Here is a 6,000-nt window from a genome sequence, read left to right as displayed (position 1 = left end):
AAGTTAAAAGAGGGATCAGCCTAGAATCCCTACAATAGCCACAAGCAAACTAAGTCCAACCCCCCCCCCCAGTTCCATTGATGCTTATGTAACTTCAAGCATGTTTGTTGATTGAGAGGATTCCTGTGCATAGGCAGGAACAATAATATATCACTTTTAACTGGTCTTCTTTCAGTTGTTCTTTACCAGTGATGGCTCACCCTTTTGGCACTGAGTGCCAAAAGTTTGCGCTCACATACACCCATAATGCAATGTGTGCATGCCCCCAACATGCCCACCCCCCCCGCATGCGCGCACAACCCACATGTGCCCCACCTCTCGGCCCAGGGACACAGGACCCCACGCATGCACCTCAACATCCCCCGTGCATGCATGCATGTCTCCCACATACGCTTCGCCCCTTACACATGCGCAGCAGAGGCCCAAAAATCAGCTGGCCGGCAGGAGGCACGCATGCATACGTGGCGGAACTGAGCCGCTGTGACAACTCATGTGCCCGCAGAGGTCTCTGCATGCCACCTGTGGCATATGTGTCATAGGTTCGCCATCACGGTTCTATACTCTCTCTGGTGTCCTCTGAGATGGTATCCAGCCATCCTGTTCTTTGGCGGCCTGGTTTCCTTTTACAGCTAAGTCTTCCAAACATAATTGCTCCAGTGAATTTCTCCACATGACACGGCCAAGGTGAGATGCATGTTTGTGATTTTGCCCTCCAGTGATATGTCTGGTGTTATGTGCTCCAAGATATATTCCGTAACATCCTCCAGCATTATTATTCTCCTTTATAGTCCTCTCTGTGTTCCAAGGTTAGGAAATGAAAGAAACATAAGTGATGTGAAGATAAAATCCAAGGCATTTTGATCTTCCATTATAAGTAGGTTATCTTACCTTATTAGAAGATAAAACTTGTTCAATTCTAGATCGGGAGCCTGATATAAGGAAGCAATAACTCGAGACCCATATTTGTTCAAGGTGCTGATTGTTTTCTCTGACAAAAATGTGCTCTGCACCAACAATATACAATGGAACATGACTCAATCCATTCTCCGTTGTCTGTTTCTTAGTCTTCTCAGCTGTTGCCAAGAGAGCTAGTTAACTTCTCCAACTTTTTGACATTTCCTCTTGCCCCACCTTCCAGTGAAAATTAAATAAAAATCTGTGCAATTCAATCATGGCCAGCACTGTCAAGGAAACAGCTACAGGGAACAAAACCAACTGTCTACATAGCTACAATAGAGGTGAAAACCACTGAAATAAGACTGGCTAGCAAAGTCTTCTTTTCATGAGGCCTCTCTTTGATATCTCTGCAAATGGGCAAGAATTTATCCCTGATCAAACTGTTTGGATTACATAAATAATTGTTTCTCAACTTTGACGGCTTTTAGATGAATGGACTTCAACTTCCAAAATTCCCCAGCACAGCATGCTAGCTTGAAAATGTTGGGAGTTGAAATCCATTCATTTTAAGGCTGCCAAGGTTGAAAAACACTGATAATAAATGATGAGGGGACAGTTACTATATTCCTAAATTAAACCATGGCTATTTGGACTACAAAGAAAACCCCATCCCTTCAATACTGACTATGGCCAAGATAGGTCAATTGAACTGCCTCGTGTGATTCAGTTAAGCATGCCATCCATAGCCCTGAAGGGAGGTGAGTACTACTAGTACATGCAATCTGTAAGTAACATTGTGGAGTCCTTGGTGCTCTCTGAGCTTATCTGCTTGAAGACATTTCATTATCCAACTAAGTAACAATGTAGTGGCATTTCTAATTATTTTTCTATGTTAATGAGTTAAGCAGGGTGGGATTGCTTAATAACTTGGTTGGACCTGGGTGTGGAAAACTAGGAAATTTCAAGCCTGTATTTGAACTCTCTGTCTGAGTAACCGTAGTTGCCAACACCTGTCAGTATTTCTGAGTCATAAGCAAAGCATGTTTGATTGCATGTTATGAAGCTGGCTTTGAGCATCTCCAGTCATCTTATTTATGAGGCTTGCTAGCTTCCAGTGAGATTTGATTAATACAATGCATCTAGAAATATTTAAATACTACTACTACCACGTGTATGTAGTGACTTGTTTAAAGCAAAGGTGTGTGCAGTTTAAGTCAATACCATTTAATCCAGTAGCAGTAGAACATTTTTTTAAAAAATATGAATAGGAACATGGTTACCGACTTCTCAGCAAAACAAAGGGGATATACTACACATGGCTATGCAGGGTTTTTCAATGGGTAGGATATTTTGGTGTGTTTTTCAATTATATGAGAATACTTTTCAGACTTACAGTAATTCAGTTTTTGGTAGTTACAATATTTCCAGAATTGTTCAGGAAGCCCTTCCTAGCAGTAGTGAGTTCCGGATCCTGTCACAACCGGTGTGCTGTGACAGAGCCAGGTATCCTTGGCGGGCACGAGTGCTGCGCATGTACGCACACGCCACCGTCCAGCAACACTCAGCTGCTCAGCTATACACACGTGCACAATTGGCCCGTTTGCCTCAAAAAACGGTAAGGAACGCGGGTGGACGCACCATTCCAGTACAGTGGCCACTGCTCCCAGCTACAGTGGTGAGTTCCGGGCTGTACCACCGGAACCCACGACTGCTTCCTAGGCATATTAGTATTTGTACATCTAAACTAGCTTCCTGTTCCTATCGTAGCAGTATCCGTTCTGACCTAGGCTTCCCAAGAGCATGAAGCAAACTCCTGGTCCCGACATAAACCCCCTTTATTCATTTACTGTGAATTCTGCTTATTCACAGACAGCAAAGTCTTTCAAGGGTGGATTTACAGTCACAGACTTTATCTGGCATAGTGAGCTGCCAGGCCGATATCTGCAAAACTTGACAAGGAGTCTGGAGAGTCACCAGCCAATTAATCAAATAAATTGTCTCCTGCAAACTCCACTCCCCTTTCTATCCTCTTTTATCTCCTTTGGGAGGGGCCATTCATCATCCACTTGTGGCCTTACTCCCAAGTCAACTCGTTCTTTAGCTGTTCCTTTCATTTGGCAACCCTGTGCATGCACACACTGGGAACAGGCTTCAGCTGTTCATCTGCCTCACTGATATCTGACTGAAGGCATCTGATAACTGGCATACAGCTCTGGTCCCCTCTCCGCCTTCAACACAGAGCCCTCATCAGAGCCTTCTCCAGACTCCAGGACTGGCCCATATTCCTCCCCAACCTCCTGTTTGAATCTGCTGCCAACTCTGCTGGCCGCTGGCGGGTCACAACAGTATGCTAAAATTCACTTGGAAATTATTCAATTTATTACCCATTTATGATACTGAGATTTATCATGGGTTTTCTTTTGTTTTGTTCAATATCTTCATTCTACAGCTTTTTTTGGGTTAACGGGTACTTGGTTCTCGAGTGGCACAGTGGCCTAGTGGTGAAGACTTAGCTCCCACTCAAAAGGTTGAGAATTCAATCCTAGGCAACAACAGACATTTATCAGGGCACAAAGATAAAATATCTGCTGTGAATTTCATGTAGGCGTCAGGAAGGGCATCCAGCCAGTAAACGCTCAGCTTCACTCAGTCGCACCAATTCCACCCCAATAAAAGGGATTACAGGGTCATAAAAAAAATGAATGTTTTGCTCTTGCTCCTTTTTCTGCCCACTGCTACTGTTAAAATCTCATGATTTGCCTTGCCATATTTTAAACATAATTGATTGGTACAAGATCTTTGTTGTGATTATGGTAGAGTAGATAAATTCAGAGGAAACTGTCAACAGTCAATCAATAACTCTAATCCATTTTGCCATACCAAAAAAAAAAAAAGATCTGAAATAGCCAAAATAAATGGATGTAGTCAATGGGTGCACAAATTTTTTGTTAGGCTAAAAAGAAACAAGAGATGGACTTTTTAAGAGAATGGCAACACAATTTACCCAAATGGACGCCTCTCCCAGTATTATAAACCTTATTTTATTTCAGTAGGACGTTGCCTTTTTTAAAATGAATTGTGCAATTTAAGATGTCAAATATTCAGAATAAACGTAATCGATTGCACATGACTGCAGTAATGCATTGTCAGCTATGTTCTCCAGTGAGCTGTTAATACAGACAAGTCCAACAGTAGAAAATAATCACACTGCAGCATTCTCATTCTGAAGAGGCACAGAAAACCAAGCCTATTTTCCACGTCCGAACTAGGGGGGAAAATATAATCCATGCTCCAAGCTGGATCAGATAAATTAAAACTCTGCTTAAGAAGCAAATGCAATTTTCAAAAGCTTTTATGGACTTGCATTTGATTGGTAAATAAAAGAGATCAGTCAACCGCAAGACAATTACAAGATGATTATTTGCCCCTGAAGAAATGAAAATAGGTATAGAGCCGAAGAAAGATGCAAGCACTAGGAGCCAAATTGCCTTTCGTTTTTTAAAAGTTGCACGTAAATACAGATCAGGTCTGCTGGCCAAACTTTTGCTCAAGTAGGAAAAGAAACAAGCAATCCCATTTTTCAAAGCGCTACTGAACAGCAGCAGGGCTAGCTGATGGATGCATATTTTTTTCTTGTGATGTGGCATTTTAATGAGAAACTCTACTGAATAGCTGGTCAGACTTCAAAGGGAAATCTTATTCATCCTGTTCAGCTGTTTTTCTTCAAAGGAAACAACTGTTCCCATTTTGCTGAATTAGAAGATCTCACCACAAATTTCTTACCTGCAACTGAAAAATGAGGGGCTACAATTGGGTCAATTCACCCTAATTCAAGGAACACAGCAATTTGCATCTTCTTTGGCTTCTTGCTCTTTGCATTGATTCCAATTTTAATTTTTAAAGAGGTACCACAGAAAAAGTATGTTTTTTTGGAGAAAGGGACTTAAAACCAAAAATGCTTAATACAAACCACTGTATTGGATTGTACATATTTAAATTAGCTGTTATCACAGAAAGCCTATTAAAATCTATACAATCTACAACAATGAATAAACAATTGGAAATTAGGAAAGGGAATGAACTTTGTAGATCAACATCAAAATTCCTCTATATTCATCTTCATGGCGTTTTTCAAGGCTTTCCTGTGTATTCTGATTTTGCACTTATATAAGCAAATCTATATAAAAATCAGGTTAGTATTTAAAGATGGAACATTTAAGCATACACAAAAATTGAAACTGAATGTCTATTCAAATACCAAAATAATACTCATTTTTTATTTTCCATATTTCATAGTATTTCAAGCAGACCCAATAAATTCAGGGTGCTGTATTTGTTGATCTCAATGGGCTTGCTTCAAGTATGACTGAATCTGGAGCCAATCCACGAGAAATGCATGAGATTCTTATCATAAAATACTCTTTGTTGATAAGATAAATTCACAGATGTAGCTGTCAATGGCCTTTAATTTTCAAAGCTGAATACTGGATGTACATATGAAAAAACACATTCCTTCTCATTGCTGGTAGCCCAAAGAAACTGCATTCCCTTCCCCAATGAACTTTGGAACATTATACAATCATATACCGTGTTTTCCCGAAAATAAGACAGGGTCTTATTTTCTTTTGACCCCCAAAATAAGCACTTGGCCTTATTTTCAGGGAGGTCTTATTGTTTTTGAGGTGCTGGAGGCGGCGAGCATGGTCACCTCATGCTTGTTGCTGTGTTGCAATATTTTCAGGGATTATTTTAGCACATGCACTCAAAAGCCTGACTGGGCTTATTATCCGAGGAGGTCTTATTTTCGGGGAAACAGGGTAGTTGGCACTGTTGGCAGAAAGCTGAACAAACCAAACCAAACACTCATTTTCATCTTGCAATGTTATTCTCAATTAACTAAACATCTAGTTTAGTTGCCCAAAAAATATAGTCTTGCCCAGGGCTGCCGTATGTAAAGAGAAAGGTATTATAAGTGCTTCTCATTCTAGATAAATAAACAATAGTAATGGTAATTGTATCTTACTTCTACAAAGGTAATGGGACATTTTCATCATACAGAAGACAGAAAGCTAGGTTAGAAGATGGCAATTCTTTCTGCAAAAT

Source organism: Natrix helvetica (genome assembly GCF_964273705.1).
Source record: "Natrix helvetica genome assembly, chromosome: 4".
Classification (NCBI taxonomy): Eukaryota; Metazoa; Chordata; class Lepidosauria; order Squamata; family Natricidae; genus Natrix; species Natrix helvetica.
This window is presented reverse-complemented; position numbering follows the sequence as displayed.